Here is a 12,736-nt window from a genome sequence, read left to right as displayed (position 1 = left end):
TAATCACCTGCTGTGGGCCAATAGCCTGTGCTCTATAGACAGTCCTGTTTGTTTGCAAAGCTTCCTTTTAACTTCAAACTGATTATTGCTTCCGACTTAAATGAAGAATAGGATTGAATAGCATTTCATAAAGTTTGGAATAGAAAAGGGGCATTAGAAAAGTTTTATAACTGGTTATGATGGTTACTTTCTAATGCCCATGGTGGTAAAATGGTAATGTGACTGGAGAGTGAGTCAGTGAGGCTTCAAATTTCCAAGTTCAAAGTATATTTATTATCAAAGTATATATAATACATGCAACCTTGAAATTTGGCTCCTTATAGACTGCCACAAAACAAAGAAATGCAATAGAGCCCATTTAAAAAAAAAGACCATCAAATACCCAACATGCAGAAAAAAACAAATCGTGCAACCAAAAAAGGTAAGAAAAGAACATTCAGAACTGGAGTTCATGAAAGTGTGTCCACAGCCACAAAGCCAGTCACAACTGATACAGAACCCTGTTAGTTGCAAGCCTCAGCCTCAGTTCAGCATGGAGAAGAGTAAACCTCGTGGAGCAGCGAGCCTCACACCAGCCTATCCCTCTCCTCCAGCTCAGATACCCCGACTTTTTCAATCTGGCCAGTGCTTAAACTGGCCAAGCAGCGGGTTGTTCCTCAGCTCTCGGACCTAGGCCCTACCACTTCGATGTGTTCTCAGGCATGGGACCTGCCGCCTCAGTACAGCCCAGAGCCAACCTTTCCAATCCAGCCCAGCACCTAAATCAGTCAGACTTTAGCCTGTTCCTTGCTCTTGGGTCTGGGTCCGCTGCCTTGACTCACCTCAGGTCTGCACTTCGAATCAGTTCCAGGCTCACTCCATCAATCAGCAAATATTGGCTCATTCCCGCTCTTGGGCTTGGGCCCCGCACCTCGATTCAGGCCATACACGCCACACCACAGTTGTCCTGCACCTCCCAGACTTCATTTCACACCATAAAATGCCACGTCTTACAGGGAATTCAGAAGTTCAACTCTGAAAGAGAAGTTACAGGTGTATTGATTGTATTGATTATTTTCAAGAAGAAGTGTGATTAATAAAATAATTAGTAGCTTTGTTTGCTGCCAGCAAGTCATCACTGTGCTTCACCAGCATACTCTTAAACCAGAAGATTCAACACTTAAACTTGGGATTTCTGTGCTTGCTTGTTGGTGAATGAAGAAACCCTGTCTGCTGTTGGAGCCCAAATGACACTGTCAGTATGACCAGGAATCATCTCTTTGAACCTGTGGCAGGTCCAAGGCCCCATTGATTTCATTTGGCTTTGTTGGGAAGTATATTCGGGGGTGCAGGAGAAGACATTCAACATTTTTAATAATTATATGGCTCCAATTTGTAATAAAATATTTTAAAATTTGATCCTTGTTCTTTTCTGATTCACAGCAGCAAGTATTCACAAGCAGAGGAGACTCTGTACACGTGCTAAAGGTTATAAAGAAACAATTAGGATGATATGCAAACCAATCATTGAGCACTACATAAACCTACAGAACAACTCAGACTGATCTGCACAGCGGTGGAAGGAACCATAGATGTTCAACAGTCACTTCCACCATTCATTCTCTCTCTCTCACTTACACTCACCCACTCTCTCCCTGTTTCTCTTACCTCACCCCTCCCCATTTCCTCTCTCTGTAAATCTGTCCCTTAGGTGTGATCACAATTCCAGCCTACAGAGAGATTACCTTGGCACCAGGAAGTAGCCTACTTACTTTTATACTGCTAAAACCCCTTACCCTGGTACTTCCCCATGGTGTGAGGTGGCCTTTGCACCTACACATCATTTTCATTACACACTCATAGACTCATAGAAAAGCACAGCACAGAAACAGGCCCTCCAGCCCATCTAGTCCATGCAGATCCATTTAACCTGCCTACTCCCATCAACCTGTACCAGGACCATAGACCTCCATACCCCTATCATACATCTACCTATCGAAACTTCTCTTAAACGTTGAAGTCAAGCTTGCATGCACCATTTGTGCTGGCAGCTCATTCCACACTCTCACAACCTGCTGAGAGAAGAAGTTTTCCCTATGTTCCACTTAAACTTTTCACCTTTCACTCTTAACCCATGATTTTAGTTGTAGTCCCACCCAACCTCAGTGGAAAACCTTCCTCCCCTTTCTTGATATCTTTGCCTCTATCTCTGGAGACAGCTTATCTACTGATGTCTATTATAAACTCAGACTCTCACAGCTACCTGGACTATACCTCTTCCCACCCTGTTACTTGAAAAAACATCATCCCCTTCTCTCAATTCCTCCATCTCCACTGTATCTGCTCTCAGCATGAAACTTTTCATTCCTCCTTTTTCAAAGAAACAGGCTTCCCTTCCTCCACCATCAATGCTGCCCTCAACCGCATCTCTTCCATTTCACTCATGTCTGCTCTTATCCCATCCTCCCGCCACCCTACCAGGAAAAGGGTTCCTGCTGTTCTCACCTACCACTGCACCAGCCTTCGCATCCAGCATACAATTCCCTGGAACTTCTGCAATCTCCAATGGGATCCCACCACCAAGCACATCTTTCCTTCCCCTCACTTTCTGCTTTCTGCAGGGATCGCTCCCCTCCCAGTGACCACCCATTTTAATTCCACTTCCCATTCCCATTCCGATATGTCTATCCATGGCATCCTCCACTGTTGGGATGATGCCACAATCAGGTTGGAGGAACAACACCCTATATTCTGTATGGGTAGCCTCAAACCTGATGACATGAACATCAATTTCTCGAGCTTCCGGTAAAGCACCCCCCCACCTTCACCTTATCTCCTTGCCTGCCCATCACCTCCCTCTGGTGCTCCTCCCCTCCTTTTCTTTATTCCATGGCCTTCTGTCTTTTCCTATTAGATTCCCCCTTCTCCAGTCCTGTATCTCTTTCACTAATCAGCTTCCCAACTTTTTACTTCACCCCTCCCCCTCCCAGTTTCACCTATCACCTTGTGTTTCTCTCTCCACTCCTCTCACCTTTTAAATCTACTCCTCATCTTTTTTTTTCTCTCCAGTCCTGCCAAACTGTCTCAGCTCAAGACTTTTTTCCATGGATGGTGTTGGGCTGCTGAGTTCCTCCAGCATTTTGTCTGCGTTGCTTGGATTTCAATAGGTACATTTAACGCCAGAGAAATGTATACAATATCCATCATGAAATTCTTTTTCTTCGCAAACATCTATGAAAACAGAGGAGTGCCTCAAAGAATGAATGCCAGTTAAATGTTAGAACCCCAAAGCCCCCCAGCTCCCCCCTCCAATGCACAAGCAGCAGAAAGGCAATAACCCCCCTCTTTTCCCCCACAAATGAAAAAGCATCTGTACCCTCCACCGAGGCTGCAGCAAAGCATCAATAAAGACACAAACTTGCACCAAAGACTACTTGTTCACCCCGTAATTTGACATACCACAGACACTCTCTGTCTCCCTAATAAGGGAAAAAGGAGGTGTCCCCATTTCACAGTGAGAGGGGAGGCATAAAAAAACACTTCGCCGAACTACAGTGCTAAAAGACTGTTGCATTGTTTTCTCTGAGCTCTGTGCCCAAAGAACTCATGTTTCTGGGCACACAGCCAGCAGCCAGTTCACTGCTTTTGATCTTCCATGTACTCCCACGACACATCAGACGCTGGCACCAACCTTGAATCTGCCCGTCTCCAGAGGCACAAATATCAGGCACCCTGAATTTGCGCTAGTCTTCCAGGCTGCATACTTGGCAAATCGAAAAGTGGCCGGTCATGAGGCCCTGAGTGCAGGTCCCATTTCCACAAAGAACCAAAGTTAGCGTGTAACTCCAGGTCAGGGTTGTGAAAAGAACCCTGAAAGGGAAAAAAGAGATATTAAAGGTGGAAATAGAGCTGTTTCTGAAGATGCAAGCAAAGGAGTTGCTGTTAGGCGCCATCGTCCTCATAAGCTCCGCCCTCTGAATTTCCAACATCTGCAGATTTTCTCTTGTTTTCTCAGTGGAAAAAGTCTGCTTGCATTTACCCTATCTATACCCCTCATAATTTTGTACATCTCTATCAAATCTTCTCTCAATCTTCTGTGTTCCTTGGAACAAACTTCTAACCTGTTCATTCTTTCCTTAATTTAGGAGCTCCAGACCCAACAAAATCCTTGCAAATTTTCTCTGTACTCATTCAATCTTATTTACATCCTTCCTGTACTCTCAAGGCTGTGGACTGATACTCTCTTACATTCTCAAAATGTTCTCGCATTCCAAGCCAACAACATTTTGTCTTACATATATGTGTCACAAATATGACTTTTGGAAAATTTAACTCATTTCCTCACTCACTGTAATATTTTAAATTATTAGCAAGTGTTTTCAAAACTTAATTTTCAAAACATTTGCTAACTTAAAAATATTTCTTCCTTGTTTTTAAATTGTTCTGAATATCAGGGATACTTAAAAGATTCTTAATATTCCTCACAGTCTTTTCAAGAGCAAGTGAGGCTTTTTTTAGCTTCTCAATCTTCCTGGGACATTCTGGAAAGGGACCTCAATGGACGACTAGAAGCCTTTCTGCAGCTGAGACCATACCCTGGAATCCGGGATACAGAGAACCAGTGAGGTTGCTCTCTGCAACTTCTCTTAATTTTCATTCCCCCCCAGTCTGTTGGGCACATCATGCTGTAGATACAGGAAGCAGCTATGCTTACACCTACAGTAGTGGGCTCTCAGAGTTTTATTGCCCTTTGACTAGGCAATGAGCACATGTGCTCTCTCAAGTGCAAGTCAGATTCCTTCATTTCAGAATGGCATTGTTGCTACTAAGTGGAATTGGAGAACTCATGTATTCCATTAAAGACATGGTGTTAAATTCCATCTGACTCATGGATCCAGTCAATTAATCTGTGACTGTCTTCTGAAGTGGACTAAACAAAGAAGAAATTACTGGAAATATTTGGCAGGTAAGGCAGCATCTGTAGAGAGAAATATTTATCATTTTCAGGTTTTGATGAAAAGTCACCTGTCCTAGAACACTAACACTCTCCATAGCTTCTGCTTAGACAGCCTAGTATTTCTTCAATTCTCTGTTTTATTTCAAATTTGCAGCATCAGCAGTATTTTGCTTTAGAGTGACCAAGCCACTCATTTCAGTTATCATCAAATGGCATTCAAAATGAACTCCAGACAGACAGATGCAGGCAACAAAAATACAGAGATATTTGAGGGTGGAATGTGTGGCTGCAGGCAAAGTGAGGAAGTAGTTCAGCCTTTCTCTTCCAAACATCCATCCCAGAAATGATGGCTGATCACCTTGTTTCTATTTTGAAAACAATTATTTAGTTCAAAAGTTTTACCCTATTTTTTCGCAGTTCACATTTTGTAACTGTAGTAATTTGCTGTTGAATTTGTGATCATTTCTAGCTGTTGAGTTAAAAATATCCAAACGTTTCGCCACATGTTCGAAGTGTTTCTTTGCAGTACTGTTGCATTTATTTCCTAGTTGCTATTTTCGAAAATTGAGAGAAAGTACTCGAGGGATTACTTCAATAATGTAACCGCTAACCTGTCCTGTTCCGCCTGAGGTTTAGTTCAGTGAAGCAACCAGTAATCTGCCCAGTTCAGTCTAGGGGTTTGCACAATGAAGTAATCAACATTCTATTCTGCTCAGTCTGAGAGTTAATTTAATGAAGTAACCAATAGCTGGCTACATTCAGTCTGAGGAATTAGTTCAACGAAATAACCAATAACTTGCCCTTTTCAGGCTCAGTGAGGTTCTAACGCACTTGTTAGATTTCTACTAAAATGTAAATCCATAACACTAATTTGATATAGACACCATTAATATCTGACATTTGCTGAACTTCACTGCAATTTTTGTTAAAACATACCAGTACGTTAAAAATGGGAGTGTTTCGGGTTTGCAACATGACCAGGAGGAGAAGAGTGGACCAAAAGGGTAAGCTTCCGTCACAGGGCAGTCTGAAGTAGGAGGATAGGAAGGCTTCTAGTGACAAGGCTACAATGACTGGGCATCTGGCTTAACAATTGAACATCTTAATCTGGCCTCACCAGTTGTGTAGAAGTTCAACATAACATCCCAAATCTGTACATAATGTTCTTTACCAAAAGCTCTCTCTATGATCCTGTTTTTATGACACCACTTTCAAGGAATTATGGATCAGAATTCCCAGATACCTTCATTGTAGTGCACACCTCAATGTCTATCATTCACTGTATAAGTCCTACCCTGGCCTATCCTCCCAAAGTGTATCACTTCAGAATTGTCTGCATTAAATTGTATCTGCAATTTTTCAGCCCATTTTTCCAGCTGGTGCAGATCTTGTCGCAAGCTTTGATAACCTTCCGCACTGCACTGCACCTCAATCTTGGTGTCACCTGACCCAGTTTACCATGTTATTATCCACATCACCGATATAGATAATAAGCAACAATGAATCTAACACCGATCCCTGCTGTTACAGATCTCCAGTCAGAGAAACAGCCATCTACTACAACTCTTTAGCTTCTATCACTGAGCTAATGCTGAATCCTATTTACTACTTCATCTTGAATGCCAAGTGATTTAAACTTCTGAATCAACATGCCATGCAGGGTTTCGTCAAAGACCTTACTGAAGTCCATGTAGTCCACCAACTTCATGTGCCTTCCTGGTAACTTCCTCAAAAAACTTGACAGCTTCTACCACACACAAAGCCAAGCTGACTATCCCTAATAAGGTCTTGTCTATCTAAATACTTACATATCTCAACCCTTGGAATACCTTCCAATAATTTACCCATGACTGATGCAAAGATCACCAGCCTATACTTCTCTAGTTTATTCTTAGAGGCACCCTTAAACGATGGTACAACATCTGCTATCCTGCATTCCTCTGTCACTTCACCCATTGGTAAGGGCATTTTAAATATCTCTGTCAGTACCCCTGCAATTTCTGCATGAGCTTCTCACAATACCATGGACTTTAATTTAAGATTTCCCCTTAAGGAACCCATGCTCCTCAGTTATACTCCTCAAGTGCTGTATTTGATCCTAAATGATTATATTTGGTATGTTCCTCCCTCTTCTCAATCAGGGCTTCAATGTCCTTTATAAATGTAGATTCCCTAAATCTTTTACCCTTGCCTTTTATTTTAACAGGAACACACAAATTCTGTACTTCCAATTGTTCTCTTTTGAAGCTGTCCCACTTACAAAGCATCCCTTTGCCAGAAAACAACTTATCCCAATCCACAACTGCCAGATCCCTTCAATTGCCATGGAAATTAGTTTTCTCCAATTTAGAAACTCAACCCAAAGACATGCCCTATCCTTCTCCATAATTTTCTTGAAATTAATGGAATGTGATAGTGGCAGAGGAATGAAAGGTGGGGGGGGATTGGGTAACATTACTTGTCAGGGAAAATGTTACAGCAGTGCTCAGGCAGGACAGGTTAGAAGGCCTGTCTACTGAGTCCTTATGGGTGGAGCTGAGAAACAGGAAAGGTATGGCCACATTAGTGGGGTTGTATTATAGACCACCCAATAGTCAGCGAGAATTGGAGGAGTAAATCTGCAGAGAGATAGCAGGCAACTGCAGAAAACATAAAGTTGTGGTGGTAGGGGATTTTAATCTTCCACATATTGATTGGGACTCCCATACTGTTAGGGGGTCTAGATGGGTTAGAGTTTGTAGAATGTGTTTAGGAAAGTTTTCTAAATCAATATATAGAGGTACCAACTAGAGGGGATGCAATATTAGATCTCCTATTAGGAAACGAGTTAGGACAAGTGAAGGAAGTATGTGTAGGGAACACACATCAAAGTTGCTGGTGAATGCAGCAGGCCAAGCAGCATCTATAGGAAGAGGCGCAGTCGACGTTTCAGGCCGAGACCCTTCGTCAGGACTAGCTGAAGGAAGAGTGAGTAAGGGATTTGAAAGCTGGAGGGGGAGGGGGAGATCCAAAATGATAGGAGAAGACAGGAGGGGGAGGGATAGAGCGGAGAGCTGGACAGGTGATAGGCAAAAGGGGATACGAGAGGATCATGGGACAGGAGGTCCGGGAAGAAAGACGGGGGGGGGGGTGACCCAGAGGATGGGCAAGAGGTATATTCAGAGGGAGAAAAAGGAGAGTGAGAGAAAGAATGTGTGCATAAAAATGAGTAACAGATGGGGTACAAGGGGGAGGTGGGGCCTAGCGGAAGTTAGAGAAGTCAATGTTCATGCCATCAGGTTGGAGGCTACCCAGACGGAATATAAGGTGCTGTTCCTCCAACCTGAGTGTGGCTTCATCTTTACAGTAGAGGAGGCCGTGGATAGACATGTCAGAATGGGAATGGGATGTGGAATTAAAATGTGTGGCCACTGGGAGATCCTGCTTTCTCTGGCGGACAGAGCGTAGATGTTCAGCGAAGCGGTCTCCCAGTCTGCGTCGGGTCTCACCAATATATAAAAGGCCACATCGGGAGCACCGGACGCAGTATATCACCCCAGTCGACTCACAGGTGAAGTGATGCCTCACCTGGAAGGACTGTTTGGGGCCCTGAATGGTGGTAAGGGAGGAAGTGTAAGGGCATGTGTAGCACTTGTTCCGCTTACACGGATAAGTGCCAGGAGGGAGATCAGTGGGGAGGGATGGGGGGGACGAATGGACAAGGGAGTTGTGTCGGGAGCGATCCCTGCGGAATGCAGAGGGGGGGGGGAGGGAAAGATGTGCTTAGTGGTGGGATCCCGTTGGAGGTGGCGGAAGTTACGGAGAATAATATGTTGGACCCGGAGGCTGGTGGGGTGGTAGGTGAGGACCAGGGGTAGGGGAGCACTTTGGTTCCAGTGATCATAACACCATTAGTTTCAACTTGATCATGGATAAAGATAGATCTGGTCCTAGGGATGAGGTTCTAAACTGGAAGAAGGCCAAATCTGAAGAAATGAGAAAGGATCTAAAAAGTGTGGATTAGGACAGGTTATTCTCTGGCAAGGATGTGATCGGTAAGTGGGAAGCCTTCAAAGGAGGAATTTTGAGAGTGCAGAGCTTGTATGTTCCTGTCAGGATTAAAGGCAAAGTGAATAGGAATAAGGAATCTTGGTTTTCAAGGGATATTGCAACTCTGATAAAGAAGAAGAGAGAGTTGTATGACATGTACAGGAAACAGGGAGTAAATAAGGTGCTTGAGGAGTATAAAAAGTGCAAGAAAATACTTAAGAAGGAAATCAGGAGGGCTAAAAGAAGACATGAGGTTGCCTGGGCAGTCAAAGTGAAGGATAATCCAAAGAGCTTTTACAGGTATATTAAGAATAAGAGGATTGTAAGGGATAAAATTGGTCCTTTTGAAGATCAGAGTTGTCGGCTATCTGCGGAACCAAAAGAAATGGGGGAGATCTTAAATGTTTTTTTGCGTCTGTATTTACTAAGGAAACTGGCATGAAGTCTGTCGCATTAAGGGAAACAAGTAGTGAGATCATGGAAACTGTACAGATTGAAAAGGAGGGGGTGCTTGCTATCTTGAGGCATATTAAAGTGGATAAATCCCCAGTACCTGACAGGGTATTCCCTCGGACCTTGAAGGAGACTAGTGTTGAAATTGCAGAGGCCCTGGCAGAAATATTTAAAATGTCGGTGTCTACGGGTGAGGTGCCAGAGGATTGGAGAATGGCTCATGTTGTTCCGTTGTTTAGAAAAGGATCGAAAAGTAATCCGGGAAATTATAGGCCAGTAAGATTGACGTCGGTAGTGGGTAAGTTATTGGAGGGAGTACTAAGAGACAGAATCTACAAGCATTTGGATAGACAGGGACTTATTAGGGAGAGTCAACATGGCTTTGTGCTTGGTTGGTCATGTTTGACCAATCTATTGGAGTTTTTCGAGGAGGTTACCAAGAAAGTGGATGAAGGGAAGGCAGTGGATATTGTCTACATGGACTTCAGTAAGGCCTTTGACAAGGTACCATATGGTAGGTTAGTTAGGAAAATTCAGTCGCTAGCTATACATGGAGAGGTGGTAAATTGGATTAGACATTGGCTCAATGGAAGTAGCCAAAGAGTGGTAGTAGAAGATTGCTTCTCTGAGTGGAGGCCTGTGACTAGTGGTGTGCCACAGGGATCAGTGCTGGGTCCATTGTTATTTGTCATTTATGTCAATGATCTGGATGATAATGTGGTAAATTGGATCAACAAATTTGCTGATGATACAAAGATTGGAAGTGTAGTGGACAGTGAGGAAGGTTTTCAAAGCTTGCAGAGGGATTTGGACCAGCTAGAAAAATGGTCTGAAAAACAGCAGATGGAGTTTAATACAGACAAGTGTAAGGTATTGCACTTTGGAAGGACAAACCAAGATAGAACATACAGGGTAAATGGTAAGGCACTGAGGAGTGCAGTAGAACAGAGGGATCTGGGAATACAGATACAAAATTCCCTAAAAGTGGTGTCACAGGTAGATAGGGTCGTAAAGAGAGCTTTTGGTATGTTGGCCTTTATTAATCAAAGTATTGAGTATAAGAGCTGGAATGTTATGATGAGGTTGTATAAGGCATTGGTGAGGCCGAATCTGGAGAATTGTGTTCAGTTTTGGTCACCAAATTACAGGAAGGATATTAATAAGGTTGAAAGAGCACAGAGAAGGTTTACAAGGATGTTGCTGGGACTTGAGAAACTCCATTACAGAGAAAGGTGGAATAGGTTAGGTCTTTATTCCCTGGAACGTAGAAGAATGAGGGAAGACTTGATAGAGGTATATAGATAGAGTGAATGCAAGCAGGCTTTTACCACTGAGGGAAGGGGAGAAAAAAACCTGAGGACATAGGTTAAGGGTGAGGGGGGAAAAGTTTAAAGGGAACATTTAGGGGGGGCTTCTTCACACAGAGAGTGGTGGGAGTATGGAATGAGCTGCCAGACAAGCTGGTAAATGCGGGTTCTTTTTTAACATTTAAGAATAAATTGGACAGATACATGGATGGGTTGTGTATGGAGGGATGTGGTCAGTGGGACTAGGCAGAAAATGGTTCGGCACAGCCAAGAAGGGCCAAGAGGCCTGTTTCTGTGCTGTAGTTTTTTTTTATGGTTTCTATGGTTTCTAATTATGATCACTAGATCCAAATTGTTCCCTGACACACACTTTTGTAACCTGCCTGGTCTCATTCCAGACCTAGTAACATGCCTTCTGTAATTGGGATCTCTATATATTGATTAAGGTAACTTTCTTGAATATCTTTGACAAACTCTGTCCCATCGAGTCCTTTTAAGTGTGGGAGTCCCAGTCAATAGGCAGAAAGTTAAAATCACCTACTATCACTATCTTATTGTTCTTGAAACTGTCTGCTCTCTCTCTACAAATTTACTCTTCCAAATACTGGTGACATTTGGGAGGTCTATAATATAATCCCATTAACATGGTCATCCTTTCTTGTTCCTCAGTTCCACACATATAAACTTAGTAGACGAGCCTTCCAGAATGTCCTCTCTGAGCACTGTCATAACATTTTCCCTGACTAGTAATGCCTTACTTCCCCCCTCTATTATGGCTGAAGCATCAGAAGCCCGGAACACTGAGCTGCCAGTCCCACCCCTCCTACAACCAAATCGCACTAATGACTACAATATCAAAATTCCACATGCTAATCCATTCTCTAAGATTATCTACCTTACCTACAATACTCCTTGTTTGGAAATATATGCATCTCAGAACATTAGTCCCACCAAGAAATGTTACGGTTTCTTTGCATGTAGGCCTAACATCTACTTTCTCCATATGCACTCCACTTGCTGACCAACCACTTTGGTTCACAACCTCTGTAACTCTAGCTTAAAGCTCCTGGATCAGCTTTTGCCAACCTTTTTGCAAGGTTATTAGTCCCTCTCCAGTTCAGGTGCAAACTATACCACCTTCAATGGAAGACAGACTAATTATCAAAAATTCTGAAGCCCTCCCTCCTGCACTATCTCCTTATCTTCCGATTTCTGGCTTCACAAGCATGTGGTATGGGTAGTAATCTTCAGATAACCACCATTGGAAGTCCTGTCCTTTAACTTAGCATCTAACTCCCCGAACACACCTTGCAAGACCTCATGATTCTTCCTGCCTTTGTCACTGGCACTAACGCAGACCATGACCTCTGAATGCTTAACTTCCTCCATAAGTATGCCATGGACTCCATCAGACTCCATCCCAGTACCCGGAAGGCAACATACCATTCATGAGTCTCTTTCTCATCAACAGAATGTCTTGTCTGAATCCCTAACCAGAGAATCCATTATACTATTACTCACCTCTTCTACCCCCTTCTCTTCTGAGCTACAGAAGCAGGCTCGTTGTCAGAAACCTGACCGTTCTGGCCTTCTTCTGCTAGGTTGTTCCCCAGTAGTATCCAAAATGATATATTTGCTATTGAGAGGAATGGTCACAGAGTACCCTGCATTGGTTGCCATTTCCATTCTGTTTTCTGACAGTCACCCAGTTACCTGCATCCTACAACTTAAGAGTAACTACCTCTCTCTAATTCTTGACAATCAACCCCTCCGTCACCCATAGCTCCAGCTCTAGTTCCCCTTACATGTCTTTAAGGAGTTGAGTCCGATGCACTTCTTGCAGGTGTATTTATCACTGGAGTTCTCCCTCAGTTCCCACATCATGACAGAGGAACTTACCACTACTGTGGGTTCTATTCTTCACCTATACAATAATACAGAATTTAACAGAACCTCAGCCTCTTCCCACCAGAGCTTCTTGAGCCATAGCCTCAGCTCACACAATAGCCAC

This window comes from Mobula hypostoma, chromosome 7 (genome assembly GCF_963921235.1).
Source record: "Mobula hypostoma chromosome 7, sMobHyp1.1, whole genome shotgun sequence".
Lineage (NCBI taxonomy): Eukaryota > Metazoa > Chordata > Chondrichthyes > Myliobatiformes > Myliobatidae > Mobula > Mobula hypostoma.
Note: the sequence above shows the minus strand (reverse complement) of the source record.